Source organism: Hylobates moloch, unplaced genomic scaffold (genome assembly GCF_009828535.3).
Source record: "Hylobates moloch isolate HMO894 unplaced genomic scaffold, HMol_V3 SCAFFOLD_7, whole genome shotgun sequence".
Taxonomy (NCBI): Eukaryota; Metazoa; Chordata; class Mammalia; order Primates; family Hylobatidae; genus Hylobates; species Hylobates moloch.
Window position 1 is genome coordinate 13944028 of NW_026652282.1, and position 17002 is coordinate 13961029.

Genomic DNA, 17002 nt, shown 5'->3' on the forward strand with positions numbered 1-17002 from the left:
GACCCTATCTAAAAAAAAGAAAGAAAGAAAGAAAGAAGGAACGAAAAAGAAAGAAAGAGGGAGGGAGGGAAGGAAGGAAGGAAAGAAAGAGAAAGAAAGGAGGGAGGGAGGGAGGAAAGAAAAGAAAAGAAAAAGAAAAAGAAAATAGCCTTTATATATAAGGGGGTTGGGGTTTCTATCCCAACTCACTCATTTGTGGTGTATTGGCAAGTTTTCAGATTCTTTTGAGCTTCAGTTCACTTGCCTCTAAATCTCTAAATTAAAGGCAAAAATGTCCATTACATTAAGTCATTCATTTAACAACTATTTTCTGAGCTCCTACTAGTTACCAGTTTTGTGCTAACTCCCTGGGGATATAGTCATAAATGGCTATCATTTCTTCCCTCAGGACACTCACAGCACAGATGTCGTGGACTCTGGAAGCAGACAGCTACTTTCACTAACTCCATGACTTCACTACACCTTTGTTTTTTTCTTTGTAAAGTGGGACCAATTTTCTCACAGGGTTGTGAGAATTAAAATCTATGATCAAGACAAAGCACATAGGAAATGTTTAATTAGTGGGTAAGACATAAGAAGAGTACAAGAATTGATATTTATTGAGTACTTACAACATGCCAGACATGGCTTAAACATTTTAAAGATATAAACTCATTTAGGCCACCCAAGAACCCTCAGAGGTAGAGGTTATTCTTTGCTATTTTTATCATCCCCATTTTAGGAATACACTTGATCTTAGCCAAAAGGCCGAGAAGCGATCATTTTAGGAATAAAGAAGTGCAGAAAGGCCAGGTAACTTTTCAGAGGTCATCTAGCTAATATACAGAGACAGGATTTGAACCCAGGTGTGTGGCAGGCCAGATCTTACTAATGCAGGCCTCCATAACAACTGTTTCAGTACTGAGTGGTTCAGTTAAATATTAAAAGCCAGTGCCCGTATTACAAAGGCTGGGATGTAACAAAAGCCCACCAAGAGTTTTGCCTAGGCCTTTCCTGCGCCTTAAGGCATGACAAAAAAAGAAGGAATTCTTTTTTTTTTGAGACGGAGTTTCGCTCTGTCACCCAGGCTGGAGTGCAGTGGCGCAATCTCGGCTCACTGCAAGCTCCGCCTCCCGGGTTCACGCCATTCTGCCTCAGCCTCCCGAGTAGCTGGGGCTATAGGCGCCCGCCACCAAGCCCGGCTAATTTTTTTTTTTTTTTTTTGTATTTTTAGTAGAGACGGGGTTTCACCGTGTTAGCCAGGATGGTCTTGATCTCCCGACCTCGTGATCCGCCCGTCTCGGCCTCCCATAGTGCTGGGATTACAGGCATGAGCCACCGCGCCGGCCCAGAGAAGGAATTCTTAAGAGGACCTATTTAGGATTAAACAAGTTTTACTGTGGGTCTGAAGAAACTCCCCAGGCCTCCACAAACAAGTTGATTGGGGGTCTGAAGGAACTCCCCAAACCTCCGTGATTTGGCAGGAGACAAGATAGGGCTAATCACCTCAGCACCTGGACCCAGTTAGATAAAGTAAATTTACTGAGGCTCCAGAGGAAGGTCTTCAGGACTCAGACCTTAGTTATAGATTAAAAGAAGTTAATCACTTGTGTCTTTAGATGAATGCACACTTACATGTAGACATACAGCTTAGAAGGTATATAAGCTCTGGAAAACTTTGTAATTTTGAGTTGGTCTGGTGATAATTTCCAGGCCTTCTCCCTGTAACCAGTTGCAGAAATAAAACTCTCTTCCTCCCCAGTTCATCTGCATCTAGTTACTGAGCTATGAGAAATAACAGCCCAGCCCTCAGTTTGGTCCAGGAACAGGTGGTCTAGATGCAGAATCCATACTTTTAAACTCACACCCTTGCTTCTCAAGGTGTGGTCCTTGGAGGAGTGTATTAGTCTGTTCTTGCATTGCTATAAAGTAATACGTGAGACTGGGTAATTTATAAAGAAAGAGGTTTAACTAGCTCCTGGTTCCACCGGCTGTACAGGAAGCATGATGGTAGCATCTGCTCAACTTCTGGGGAGGCCTCAGGAAGCTTACAATCATGGCAAAAACCAAACAGGAAGCAGGCACATCTTACATGGACAGAGCAGGAGGAAAAGAGTGAGGGGAGGTGCTATACAGTTTTAAAACAACCAGATCTTGTGAGAACTCTATCACTAGAACAGCACCAAGGAGGTGGTGCTAAACCATTAGAAACCACCCCCATGATCTAATCACCTCCCACCAGGCCCCACCTCCAGCATTGAGGATTACATTTCAACAGGAGATTTGCACAGGGACACAGATTGAAACCATATCAAGAAGCTTGTTAGGAATGCAGAATCTTGGGCCCACCATAGACCTGCTGAATTGGAATCTGCATTTTAATGTGATTCCCCAGGTGAATCATGTGCATATTACAATTAGGCACTGCTGTACACCATGCCAATTGGAGTTTGATCAGTTAAGGGCTTCATTGGAATTATGTGTAAAGTGCTATTAGGGCAAAAGTCCAGGAAGGCCTGGACTGAAATTAATTCAGTAAATTAGAATGTATTTTCTCTGAAAGTCATTGGTTAGTAGGTGCTCAATAAACACTAAAACACACACACGCCACCATTGTGAACATGAGCACGGGCCAGCGACTTGTGAAGGCCTCGCTTTTTCCCTGACTACAGCTGCCTCAAAGATACCACTGGCCTTAACTCAATCTGCATTTGTCATTGACCATTAGGCATTATTGCTGACAGCCATGTACTCTTATACCTTGATGGCTCAGGAAGCAATTTGCATAGGCACGATTGTTTTGTTTTTTTCAGCTTCTTTGTTGTCATGGTTACTCAGTTTATTTGCATCTTCAAGCTTCTTTCACATTAACCTGAAAGCCACTCAGAGGGTCTCCTTCAAGGAGGGGGAAATCATACGGGAAGGGTGAAGCAGAGTCTTAAATCCCAAGTGTCTGGGTGATGGTTTTTAAATTCAGGCATCTCTAAAATAGAAATAATTTTTAAGATTCTGCCTGAAATCACAAGTCATCTGGAGTCCTCATCTTCAGATCTGGTGTTGGAGCTCTGTATCTTGTATGTGCATTGTCTCAGTGGCAGAGAATGTGTCCTGAAGCAGAAAAAAAGTCATAATGTTACTCAGTGCGAAGACTATAGAGAGAACGTATATTTCTCAAGGCAATTTCACTCTTCCAATTGCTCAGGGAAAAAAAAAAAGGTTACCTTCTTAAGCCTTTATCTTTGATGATGTCAGTCATAAAAGAAACCCAAGGCTCCTTGGTCATCCCTCACCTACTTACCCTCGTCCCCAGATGATTTTATGCATCTGTTTTAGTCATCTCCTGTACCCAAACCACTCAAAACCATAATGGCTTAAAACACCAACCATTTTCTCTCTCATGATGCAGTGGGTTGAATGGGTTCAGCTGGATGGTTCTTTCGCTCATGTTGTCAGCTGGGCCAGCTATCATCTGAGTGCTTGATTGGACTAGAATGTCCAAGATGGCTACTCACATGACTAGCAGTTGATGCAGGCTTCTGGTGGAAAGCTCCAGTAGGCAGTTGGTCAGATTTTTTTGGTTCCCCTCCTTGTGGCCTCTCCAAATGGCTTGGGTCACTAACAGTATAGTAGCTGAGTCTCAAAAGGAAGTATTACAAGGAAAGAAGTACTCTATTGGTCGAGAGACTGCATTGATTCAAGGGGAGAGGAAATAGGCTCTCTTCTTCCTGAGGACCCCATTAGAAGGGCAGGACTTGTTGGGGAATCCTTGGAGACTAGCTTACATAATCCCCCTTCATGACTTTTTTTGTTTACCTTTCCTCAACTCAAACTTTGCTACTGTGCCCTCTGCCTTTGAAATTCTTATTCAGTCATCAACAAAATTCCCTCTAGCCTAAGTCTCTTCTTTGAATGTTTCCTTTATTTTCTTGCTCTACATGAAATCTGATATTTTCCTGAGGACAGAGCTTTTCCTGCCACCCTCTGAGGTGATGGCTATTTTCTCTCCTATGCTCCTCATATTCCTGAACTGGAAGGTGGGATGGATGCCTTTCCTTGCTGTTCATTTCCCAAGACTACTGGGAAACACCATTGTTCCCAAGACTATTCTCCCTCCACACTAATGCCATCCCTCTCCCTATCTTTGACTCTTAGGTTGTTGGATTATACCACCCACTGCTCTTCTTGGTTACCGTCATTGGCCAACCCTATGTCACTCTCTCTCTCTTCTTCCTCTGAGATTTTAGACCTCCCTCATTGTCAGTTTCTCTAATACTGCTCTTGTCATGATTCTTGGGGATTTCCATACCATGTCAATAACCCTTCCAATATTCTGCCTCGCTATACCTTGATTTTCCTTCCTCCAGTGATTTTGTCTCTTCCCACTGCAGCTGCACACCTGCATAGTCATACCCAGGAATTATTTCCAATTCCTTTGCCTCCTCCATAATTTTTGTTCTCCCAAGGCATCCAATCCAAGCAATTGTTTTGATTCTGTAAAATGTAGAGCTGAGTCATGACAAAATTACCCACAATACTCTAAATGCTTTTGGACAAATAGCAGAATGGTTTTAGCCAGTTTATTTAAGAGCTGCTTGACAGAGATGAGCAAGCATTCACCAATTGAATTTCATGTTCAACACTGAAATGAAGAGATCTGCTCAATCCACTGACACATAACAGTGTGTGTGCGTAATGCAGTGGTGATCATGCTGCATTTAGAGTCAGAAGAGCTAAGTTTAAGTTCGATGTTTGTTGGGTATTGCGATTCATTGAGCAATTCACTTAATTCCTGTAAGCATCAGTTTCCTTGTACAAAACTACTACAAGACATTCAGCTGAGTCCATCTCATTAGATTCTTTTGAGGATTAAAATAATATATGTGTTGTTCATTTGTAAACTGTCAAGGACCTTACAATGTTATTTTTTAATGCGAATTTATACCAGATTTTGGTCTGAAGAATAGAATGATAGCCAGAGTTTTAACAAAAATGCCCTCATTTTTAGAATAAATAAAGGTATATTTGAAAGGTTTTCCAAGGAGAGTTGTTAGAAGCTATTTATTTCTGATGTGTTTTGATACCTGTTCCTAATGTCCAGCAATGCAACTTCTGCTTATTTTAGGGAAGCTCGTTTTGTGACAAAGAACAGTTTTTAGTGCCTTTTTTTTCTTGAGACAGGGTCTTGCTCTGTCACCCAGGCTGGAGTGCAATGGCATGATCATGGCTCACTTGAGTCTCGACCTTCCAGACTCAAGTGATCCTTCCACCTCAGCCTCCTGCATAGCTGAGACTATAGGCATATGCCATTCTGTTCAGCTAATTTTCATTTTATTTTTTTGTAGAGACGAGGTCTTGCTATGTTGCCAAGGCTGGTCTCAAATGCCTGGGCTCAAGCAACCTCCCACCTTGGCCTCCCAAAGTGCTGAGATTACAGGTGTGAGCCACCATGCCTGGCTGGTTTTTTAGAGCTTTATGATATTATTTCTTTCAAATTAATATTAAGGGTTATTATATGCCCTGCACTAAGTGTTGGGGATATACTGGTGGGTATAATAGGTGCAATGCCTCCTCTCACAGAACTTTTAGCTGGGCCAATCAACAATCACACGATTGTGTAAAGAGCTGGAAAGAAAATAGGCTCAGACTAGGAGGGCCCATATTAGATAGATCTAACTTAGCAGAATGTTGAGAAGGCTTCCCTGAGGAACTAAGATCTGAGGGAAGGTAGAAATCAATTATGTGAAGAAGAGAGGTGTATTAGTTTCTGACTGCTGTTGTAAGAAGTCACTACTAATTTAGTTGCTTAGAACAGCATAAATTTATTATCTTATAGAGGTCAGAAGTCCTAAAATCTATGTGTCAACAGGGCTGAATTTTTAATGGAGGATGTAGGAAATAATTCATTTCTGTGCCTTCTTCAGTTTCTAGAGGCTACCTATGCTTCTAGAGGCCATCTTGGCTCATGGCCGCTTCCTTCATCATCAAAGCCAGCAACATAGCATCTTTAAATCTCTTTCCTCTCTGACCTCTACTTCTCTTATCACATCTCCTTCTCTGGCTCTGACTCCGCTGCCTCCCTCTTTCCCTTGTAAGGACATGTGATTACAATGAACCCACGCAGATAATTCAAGATATTCTCCCCATCTCAAGATCCTTACCTTAATCACATCTATAAAGTCCCTTTTGCCATATAAAGTAACATATTCACAGGTTCTGGGGTTGGGACATGGACATCTTTGGTAGAGGTGTTATTTGGTCTACTGCAAGAGGGAAGAGCATTTTAAGTGGAAGAAACAACATGTGCAAAAGCCCTGGGGTTGGACAGAGTATCTCAAATCAAAGGGACTAGAAGTAGGTCAGTGTGGCTACAGCCCAGAAGCTAGAGAAAGGATGGGACATGAAGAAGCTAGAGAGATAGGCAGGGACTAGACCTATATAGGACCTTTCAGGCCATGTAAAATGATTTTGCCTGGATCCTCAAAGCCATATGAAAACACAGGCTTTAAGCAGGAGAACTGGCATGCTTCTATTTACATTTTGAGAAGACAATTCTGCTGCAGGCTGTGGAGAATGGACTGGAGGAGCTAGTAGTTGAGGTGAACAATAATGATAGCTTGTACTAGCTGGAAATGGAGAGAAGTTGAAGGATGGGAGAGATATAGGAGGAAACTCAACAGGGCTGGATAATGCTTGGTTGTGAGGCTTCAGTGAGACAGAGGAATGAAGGATGCCAAAAATAACTAACTGGCTTCAGTCCTGCATCCTTGGGATGAATGATGACGCAACTCATTATGATAGGGAACAGGTCATGAACAAGGATGAAGTTTGTTTTGGACACTCATGAATTTGGTTTGGAATTGCTAGGTTTGGCATGCCCTTGAGCCATCCATGAGGAGGTGTCATGTAGGCCATTGGTAGAGGTCTGGAGCTCAGAGGAGAGGCCTAAGGTGGTAATAGAAATTTATGAGCCATCGTCATTTAAATGTCTGAGGTACGGTGTGAAGGAGTTTTTTTAGGAAGAGTGGATGGGAAGGGGATGTAGTTAAGGGCCAAGGATTAAGGAACTCCAAAATTTAATAGCTTGGCAAGGAGGACAAACCTACTCAAAACAGAGAGCCCAGAAAGGTAGAAAGAAAAGTTAGCAGGACATTGTTTCCTTGAAGCCAAGGGAAGTGAATTTTTTTTTTTTTTAAAGTAGTGACTGGTCACCAGTGTCAAGAGGAGAACAGAAAAATGTCTCTTGGATTTAATGATGTTATCAAGTACATTCCTCAGCAGTGTAGGGCTGCCTAAGTCTGTATATTTCTTCTCGTTTTTTTGAGATGAAGAAACTAAGCCACACTAGAAGAAAATAACTTAACCAAGGCAAAATCACAGGAAACTGAACTGGGCGAAGCCAGTTTCTTATTTGGAACCTCAATCCTCTGATACCTGTGATCCCAGGTTGAGCTTACAGCTCTCCCTCTTCTTTGTTAAGGTCCAAAGAAATTACCAGAAGTGCAGCACTTTATACACCATTGGCACTCAAACATTTATTGACGGATTACTTGAAGAACTCACACATTTCTTCCTGACATGTACTAATCTTACCCACAAGAATTAGCAATTCTTACTCATTTACTGCCTCAAGTTTCTTATTCATAAAACAAACAAACAAACAAAAACCAAAAACCCCTTTGTCTTATTCATTGAAGTATGCTTTTTAAAAACCATAATAGCTTTTGCATTCTCACATGCCTGAGAGATTATTTTTGTATTGTGTGCTCTTGGTCATTTCCTTCTTGTGTGTGGAAATGTTTGGGAACAGTTCTTTGTGTAGACAAAGTGGAAACAATTTTTTTTAAATGGAAGAGGATGTTTTCACTGTGGAAGAGATGGTAGACAGGGCATTCACAAGTTTGACCTCCCAACCAGGCTCTGAAAAATCATCATGAACCAGCTTTCCACCATTTGTCTTTTTTTTTTTTTGATGGGCCCATAGCTTGAACCCAGGAGGTTGTAGTGAGCCAAGATTGTGCCACTGCACTCCAGCCTGGGCAACAGAGTGAGACTCCGCCTCAAAAAAAAAAAATGGGCCCATAGTACTTGCTGCTACTGAAGAAAAGAAACAGAAGTTATGAGCAGAAAATGAAGCTCTATGTGTGTGTGAATAATTTGGTACTTTAAGAATGAAACAGAACTACCAGCAATTTTACTCCTATAATCAACAGAATTGAACACACTTGGATGAGTTGTAGCCAAAATGTTCATAGCAGCATTATTGCCAAGAGCCCCAAACTGAAATAAAAAGCCCCCAATTCTCATTGCATCAGTTAGCTTCTGCTGCATAACAAATTACTCCAAAACTTAGCAGTTAAAAAAACAAATTATGATTCTGGAGTTTAGCAATTTGAACTGGGCTCAGCTGGGTGGTTCTACTAATCTGAGGTAACCAAAATCAGCTGAGCCTGTCTCAGACCAGAGAATAACTCTCTAGTAGAATCTAAACTAAATACAAGTTGTTGTGATAAGCCACTACATTCTGGGTGGTTGCTATCCAGTAATAGATAACTGATACAAAGCCACCTCAGCTCATGGTCTTAAAGGGCATAGGTAAGTTTCTCAAGTTCCTAGAATAAAAGATATAGCAGTTATTTCCTCTAAATTTTCCCTTCTCCTTTGCCCGAAAAACAAATTCATGATCTTGAAAACAGAGCAATTGTGGAAACTGCTGAAGTTTTTCTTAGTGAATGTAGTTATAGGCATCTTTAAAATAAAATTATTTCCTTAGGTGCAGTTTCCTGCCAATTTGCACAATCACCTGGAGTTTTATACAAATCTTTAAAAAAGAGTGTCTTAACTGCAACACTACTGACACTTTTGACCAGATAACTCTCTTTTGTCCTATGTGTTGAAGGATGTTTAACAGCATCGCTGGCCTCTACCCACCAGATGCCAGTAGTCTCTCCTCCAGTTATAGCAACAAAATATCTCCAGATAGACGTTGCCAAATGCCCCTGTGGGGCACAATTGCTCCTGGTTGAAAATTACTGCTCTTGAAAAACCGTTTAGGGAACATCAATGCAGGTACCACTCTGAAAACTAAGGAGGGTGATGGGAATGGATGACAGTGAAGCAAGTGAAGAAATAGGGAGAGAGGGATGAACAAATATAGAGAGAGGAATGAACATTTATTCAGCTCCAACCATGTGCATTGCTAAGGTCATTAAAGTCTCACAAAAGTCTTGTGAAGAAGATACCATCACCTCATCTTACAGATGAGGAACTAGAGGCTTAGGGAACATAAGTAACAGGTGAAGCTGGTAATGTAAGCCAGGTGTGTCTAATTCCAATATCCACCATGGATCCAGGGCTGCCTCCCATTTACGTCAAAACAAGTCAGAGATATCCAGCAGTAGCCACCCAAAGATGGTCGATGGTCCTAAGAAGGGAACACAGGCCCTTCTATAATGACTCAAAAGGCAGTATCCCAACTCCGGTGAGTGACTGTGGGGAGTGCAAGGCTCAGGGAGGGTTATAAAGCAGTACACCATTCACCATTAACAGCTTTCTAGGGCTTAGGTTGGAGATGGAGAACTGTTATTAGTTTAAGATAAGAAGAGAGTGATCAATTGAAATCCACCAATAATGTCCACACCTCATTTCATTATTTATTTTTTGAAAGGGAGTCTTGCTTTGTTGCCTAGGCTGGAGTGCGGTGGCATGATTTCGACTCACTGCAACTTCTGCCTCCTGGGTTCAAGCCATTCTCCTGCCTCAGCCTCCTGAGTAGCTGAGATTACAGGCGCCCGCCAACACATCCGGCTAATTTTTGCATTTTAGTAGAGACGAGGTTTCACCATCTTGGCCAGGCTGCTCTTGAATTCCTGACCTCCAGTGATCCACCCGCCTCGGCCTCCCAAAGTGCTGGGACTACAGGCGTGAGCCACAGTGCCCGACCACACCTCGTTTTATTCTACATTTCTTTTTACAAATTTTTTTTGAGAAAAGTTCTCACTGTGTCACCTAGGCTGGCGTGCAGGGGCACGATCTCGGCTCACTGCAACCTCTGCATCCCAGGCTCAAGTGATCCTTCCACCTCAGTCTTCTGAGTATCTGGGGCCACAGGCACATGCCACTGTGCTTGGCTAATTTTTGTATTTTTTGTAGACAAAGGGTCTCACCATGTTGCCCAGGCTGGTCTTGAACTCCTGGGCTCAAGTGATCCTCCCACCTTGGCCTCCCAAAGTACTGAGATTACAGGCATGAGCCACCATGCTCAGCCTTTAAAAGATTTTTTTAACCTTTAAACAATGCATCTAACATATTTTAACAGACAATGCATGCACATAGTACTAAATTTTACAGTAAGCAGTAAAGGATAAGTTTCCCTCCTATCTTTCACCCCTTTCTCGTCCCAAAAGGCACCCACTGTTATCAGTTTTTTGTGTATCGTTCCAGAGATATTCTATATTTAGTCAAGCAATATATGTATTTTTTTCATCAATGGTGATATAGTACACATATTTTTGGCACCATAACTATATATGTGTGCTCATGCATACATATGTAAATGTATATTTGTATATGGATACACACAGAGATATATATACAGTCATGCACCACATAACAATGTTTTGGTCCATGACAGAAATGACAGTGGTCCCTAAGATTATAATGAAGCCGAAAAATTCCTATCACCTAGTGATGTCATAGCACAACACGTTACTTGCGTGTTTGTAGTGATGCTGGTGTAAACAAATCTACCACGCTGCCAGTAACATAAAAGTTCAGCACATACAATTATGCACGCTCCATAATACTTGATAATGATAATAATAGGCCATGTTACTGGCTTATGTATTTATTATATCATGATTTTTATTGTTATTTTAGAGTGTACTCCTTCTACTTATATGTTTTTTAAAAGCTAACTGTAAGGCAGCCTCAGGCAGGTCCTCCAAGAGATATCCAGAAGAAGACATTGTTATCATAGGAGATGACAGCTCCATGCATGTTACTGCCCCTGAAGATCTTCCAGTGGCACAAGCTGTGGAGGTGGAAGACAGTGATATTGATGGCTCTTGCCCTGTGTAGGCCTAGGCTAATGTGAGTGTTTGTGTCTTAGTTTTCAACAGAAAATTTTAAAGTAAAATAAAAAAGCCATAGAATGAGGAGAAAGTAAAGAAAGAAAATATTTTTGTACAGCTGTACAATGTGTTGGTGTTTTAAGCTAGGAATAATTACTAAAAAGTCAAAGTTAAAAAAATTGAAAAGTTTATAAAGTAAAAATGTGTAAATGTTACAGTAAGCTAAGGTTAATTTATTATTAAAGAAAGAAAAGTTTTAAAATAAATTTAACGTAGCCTGTGTACAGTGCTTATAAAGCCTGCAGTAGTGCACAGTAATCTCCTAAACTTTCATATTTACTCACTGCCTCACCACTGCAACTTCCAGTCCTGTAAACTCCATTTATGGTAAGTACCCCATACAGATTGATAAGGTTTGAATTTGTGTCCCGACCCAAATCTCATGTTGAACTATAATCCCCGCTGTTGGAGGAGGAGCCTGGTGGAAGGTGATTGGATCATGGGGGCGAATGGCCCCTTGCTGTTCTCGTGATAGTGGGTGAGTGCTCATGAGACCTGGTTGTTTAAAAGTATGTGGCACCTTCCTCTTTGCTCTCTTCCTCCTTCTCCAGCCATGTAAGACGTGCCTGCTTCCCCTTGCTTTCTGCCATGATTATAAGTTTCTTCAGACCTCTCCAGCCATGCTTCCTGTACAGCCTGTAGAACTGTGTCAGTTAAACTTCTTTTCTTCATAAATTACCCAGTCTTGGGTAGTTCTTTATGGAAATGTGAGGATGGACTGATACAAAGGTGAACCATTTTCCATCTTTTATACTGTATTTTTACTGTACCTTTTCTATGTTTAGCTATGCTTGGATACATAAACAGTTACTATTGTATTACAACTGCCTACAGTATTCAGCATAGTAACATGCTGTACGGGTTTGTAGCCTAGAAGCAATAGACTATATCATATGGTTTACGTGTGTAGTAGGCTGTACCATCTAGGTTTGTGTAAGTCACTCTATGATGTTCACACAACAAAACTACCTAACACGCTTCTCAGAATATATCCCTGTCCTTAAGTGAAATGTTACTGTGTGTGTGTATATTTATAATCTTGGAGCACCTCTGAAATTAGTACATTAAGATCTGTCTCTTTTGAATAGTTGCCTAGTATTCCATAGCAGGAATATGGAATGATTTGGCAAACTGTTCTTCTAGTGATGGACATTTAGATTGTTTCTATTCTGTTGCCTCAGTGAACAACCTATCTATACACACATTTTTTCCCGTTATGTGCAAGTGTATCTGTTTATCCAAATTGAATTTAATTACTTTACATTTCCTCTTTCTTCCTGCAGTGTCAGTGCTAAGATCAGTGTAACTTTGGAAGCAAGGAAAAAAAAAAATAGAGCATCTGAACAAAATATGAAATACACAATTAATCTTGATAAATCAAGCCTCAAAGGAAAATAGGAGAATGATCACAAGTGGTAAGTAAAATATTAAGTTGCCTGATTTCTCAGGCCCCAGATTCTTCATCTAGAAACTGCTAGGAGATAGGACCTCAGCTATTCTTCAGTGCATTCCCCCTCCACGTTTTTACATATGAGGACACTGAGATCCAGAGATACGTGGAAATAGAAATGCTCAGTTAGATTGAAATCTAAGTATTCGAAGTTCCAGTTCTGTGCTCTTTTCAATACACTATCACAATGTCCTTCTCAACCCTACTATTTTGAAACTAAGAAAAAATTGTTCTTTAAAACCCAAACAGACTGCATCCACTTCTGCCTTCTAAAGTGGTAGCATAATTCAACAGTGAACTAATCTCTGCTACCTTTTAATAACAGAAACTTGGGAATGACAGAGAAAGCAAAGATGGATATTTCAAAACCTCTGCCAATAAAGTATTTGGCCCATTTTGTAACAAGATATAGAATAATGATATGTGCAGGTGGCTGCCCTTCTAGGCAGAGGAGTAGTGAGCTAAAAGACTTTGCATAATATTTGAGGGGAATGGGACTTTCCAGGGAACCCTGAGACAATGAACCCCAAAGGGGATAATCAAGAAGCTTTGGAAGATAAAGTGTGGCTCAATATCATGGAAGGGTAGCCTAAATATTTTATAAAGATAAAAATGTCTGATATTTAAGCCGTGTGGCCTTGTTGCGATACAAACTCAAACTTTAAAGGAAGCCAGTTTCATACAAAAATATCTTCTGTGTGTGAACATTTTTGGTTTATGGAAATGAAAAAAAGAGAGCTGAGTTCTACATACAACTTAGGCCAGATCAAAGATTCAAGAACAACAATGAGAAAAGAGATAATAAGGGAGAGACCACGACCTGTGGGAATGACATTTTAAAGCCAGAGGGGATCAGGTTAAAAGGAAGCCTTCCAGCAAAACCTGAGAGCACTTAGACACTGAAAATCACTATACAAAGTGAAAGGTTACTATTATTTAATGCCTTTCCCCTTCTAATGATTAGGGGGTGAATAAGGAATCATTTCGGAATGTTTTGGTTGCACATAATGGAAAACATAATTAACGTTGCTTTAAATAAAAACTTTATCTAACAAGAAGACTGAGGGCAGAAGTTCTAGGATTATTTCTTCAACTCTACCAAGTCAGGGCACTGAGTCGGCGTCGTGTGATTCTCCTGCCACTTTCTCCCTCAAGTTCAGCAGCCACAACTCTGTGCAAACTCGTCTTTAAAATGCCTTAAAACTCATGGTCAGAAGATGGGGAAGGGAGAAAAGTGTTCTCCTTGTATCAGAGGGAAGAAGCTTTCCTGGGAGTCCCCGGGAGGCTTTACGTCTCTTTGGCCAGATCTGACTCATTCCATCCCCAGCTGCAAGCTAGGGGGTGCTGAGAAGCAAGCATGCTCATCCCTCACTTAATTACTTTATTTTTTTCTTGAAAGCTTTGCCTCTAAGTGGTAAGCTGTTGATTTTTTTGAATTCTATTACTTTTAAGGGAAACATTACACTGTGTTCTGTCCCAATCCAAGATATCCAAGTAATTTTCACAGATAAGAAAATATATTCAGTGAGCAATGAAAACAAATTTATATAATAAATTAAGAACCATTTGAAAGTAAGCATATACAGTTTGTACACAAAATGAAATGTAATGAGGAAAAGCAGACTTGATAGGGATGGTGGAGGAGAGGGTGAGGGATTCATTTTTTTGGAAGGTGAATTATTTTGTCTACACCATTTGCTTCACCAGCTTTCAACTTAGGGGAGGCAGTTCATGATTATTTTGTACCCTAACTTTACTTAAAAGCTATAGCCTAGAAATCACCTTTAGGGCAAAATAAAAGCTAAATGTGAGAGTGTGTTGAAACGTGAAATTGCACATGCACAAAGACAAAGGAAATGTAGACAGCACATCTTTATCCCTCTCACTTGGCATCTGTATGCAAAGCAGAACATTGTAGGCTCATTCAAACATGATGCTCATTACAAATCTGTTCCATATGGTATGCTCTGACAAGTAAATGTATGTCAAGTAAAATCTGTGAGCATGACTTAGCCTGCAACTGAAATGATGCAATATCACGTCTTATAGCGTATTTGTTTGGTATGTTTGGGGAACAAAAAAAAGTCAATATATTGAAAAAAAATGAGTCATTGTTCAAAAAGTGTCACAACCTTTTAAGAGCCATTATGACAAAAAGTCATTAACTAACAGTTGTTATGTACAGTGAAGTCTGTACCTGGAAAGGGGGAACAGAATCATCTCGGCTGGCTTCTCATTAATCATAGCCACCCTTTAAGCCTGGGAATATTGCCAACCCTAACCAAATTAGAGTCTCTTCTCACAGAGAGGGAAGGTGGCTGTTGGTTAGGTCACTGAGTGTGTCTGCCACAAGATATCTGTTCCCTTCCAGATTGCTTGGAAAATGTGCATTATGCAAGAAGTTAACTGAGGCTTGGTAATAAGACTTCTATATAATTTTAATCACAGAATAGAATTTTCTTATAAATACTATACTGGCAAGTAATTGATGGCCAGTTGCTGGTGCATCAGTATCCCACAGACAGGCAATAGCCACACTCCACACCACAGACAATGGAACTTTTGGCACTTGCATTGAAATGTGAAGATCTATTTGCGTCATTGTCCCTTTAGCTATCCAATTTGGCATACCCCATTCTGCTTGCCAGACTTGGTGAAGACTCCTGTGACAATTTCTCAGTGCCATCCTTCATGGCTATGAAGCATACCTCAAATCACTTTTCAGATGATCAAACTTGAAGCTTTCTATTTTTTGGACTTGTTGGCTTTGAAATTGAGTTATTGATTCAATGACCCTTTACTGAGCATCTATTATAGGTTAGGCACTTTGTTCAGTCCTGAAGAAAATTTGAGACAAATCAGACACGACCGTTCCCTCAAAGAGCTTACAGTCTAACAGAGGTGATAAAATATGAGTAACAATTCTAAAATGTAGAAAGTAGTATCTGTACCATAAAAGTGGGACAGATAAATGTTTCTGAAAAAAAAATTAGGAAGATTTATTTTTTAAAAAAGGAATATTTATTAATATCCTTAAAATTTTCATGCCCCTTGATCTAGTAATTCAAATATATCTGACCTAGAAATTCTTGGACCCCTAAAAATTCCACACATAAATTTTGGCAAATTCCCTTAAAGAATATGCAAAAGTGTGGTTATATGTTTTATTGCATTATTCTTGGGAGAGCATACCTAATTTTGTCTAATTCTTAAATAAAAACATTAATTCACTACAATACTCCAACTTCTAGAAACCCATCTTAAATAAGTGATTAGACACGTAGACAAAGCTTTATTATTAAGGATGTTTATCACAGCATTATGTATAATAGTATAAAACTGGAAACAACCCAAATATCAAACAACTGTAAATGAGTTAATTATAGTACATCTGCACAATGGAATTTATATTCCTGTTGAAACAAGACTTCAGAAAATTAACGACATGAAAATGTGCTCATAATAAAATGTTAAGTATAAAAAAACTGTATCCATGGTATGCTCTCAATTACGTTAAAAATTATCTGAAAGGCTAAAGGGATAACACAAGAAAATGTTAACAATGATTATCTCTGTGTGTTGTGGGATTAAGAGTGATTTTTTTCTTTAATCTTTTCCATATTTCTCAACTTTTCTACAATGAGAATGGATCACTTCACAAATGAGAAAAAAATTAAAATTATGTGAAAACTAGTCTAAAGCGTCATGGCAGTTCTGCAGTGAGATCCCTTTTATTTGGGAAATCAGAGAGGTCTCTTAGAGGAGGTGGCTTTTGAGCATATCTTCAAACCATGGCCACAGTCAACCTTCTGAGGGGCTAAGAGAGGGCAATCAAGGAGAGTGGTGGAAGATGTCAAGAGTTGTAGGACAGTGCTCCATGTAGAAGCTGGAATGTGGTGATGGTCTAATCACTCTTTCCAGAAGTCCTGGTACAGGGAGGGCCAGCCTACTTTCAGGCAAACAGCAGTTGTGGAGTGTAGGCTGACACCTAGGGCTTCTTAAGACTCCTGAGATGTAGCCTCTGCTGTCCAGAGACCCTTTGCATTCTGCAATAGAGAGTTCAACATGGGGTTACACTGGATAAATTATGAAGGGTAGGAGTAATCAAAAGTTTGGCAGGTGGACTTTTTTGGAGGGATTAGCCAAAAATTCTGAGATTTAGGAAAGAACGGTTAGAAAGCAAAAAATTATATATCTCTTTGTGACTTGAATTGTTTTGAGGCCAGCTGTCTTAGTGTGAAACTGCACTTTTCAATCCTTTACATATCTAGAGGAAAATGAAAGCTGGTAACAGATTGATTAATGCCATAAGATGTATGATTACACTGCATAATGTTTATTTGTACAACTTACTATTCTACATTAGCTTTAACAAGACAATAACTTTTAAGGAACTGATTATGCATTTTGACCCATTCATTCATTTGGGGAATGGCACTTAAGA

General features: G+C 40.0%; 1 long non-coding RNA gene across 1 annotated transcript in view; it reads left to right on the forward strand.

Annotated features, from left to right (window-relative positions):
• The window catches only part of LOC131383942 (uncharacterized), a 24468-nt gene extending 12641 nt beyond the window's left edge, over positions 1–11827 (forward strand). Inside the window, exon 4 of the long non-coding RNA XR_009214358.1 lies at positions 11660–11827. This is a non-coding gene — a long non-coding RNA (uncharacterized LOC131383942). The remainder of the gene's footprint in view (positions 1–11659) is intronic.
• Positions 11828–17002: the final 5175 nt, after the last annotated feature.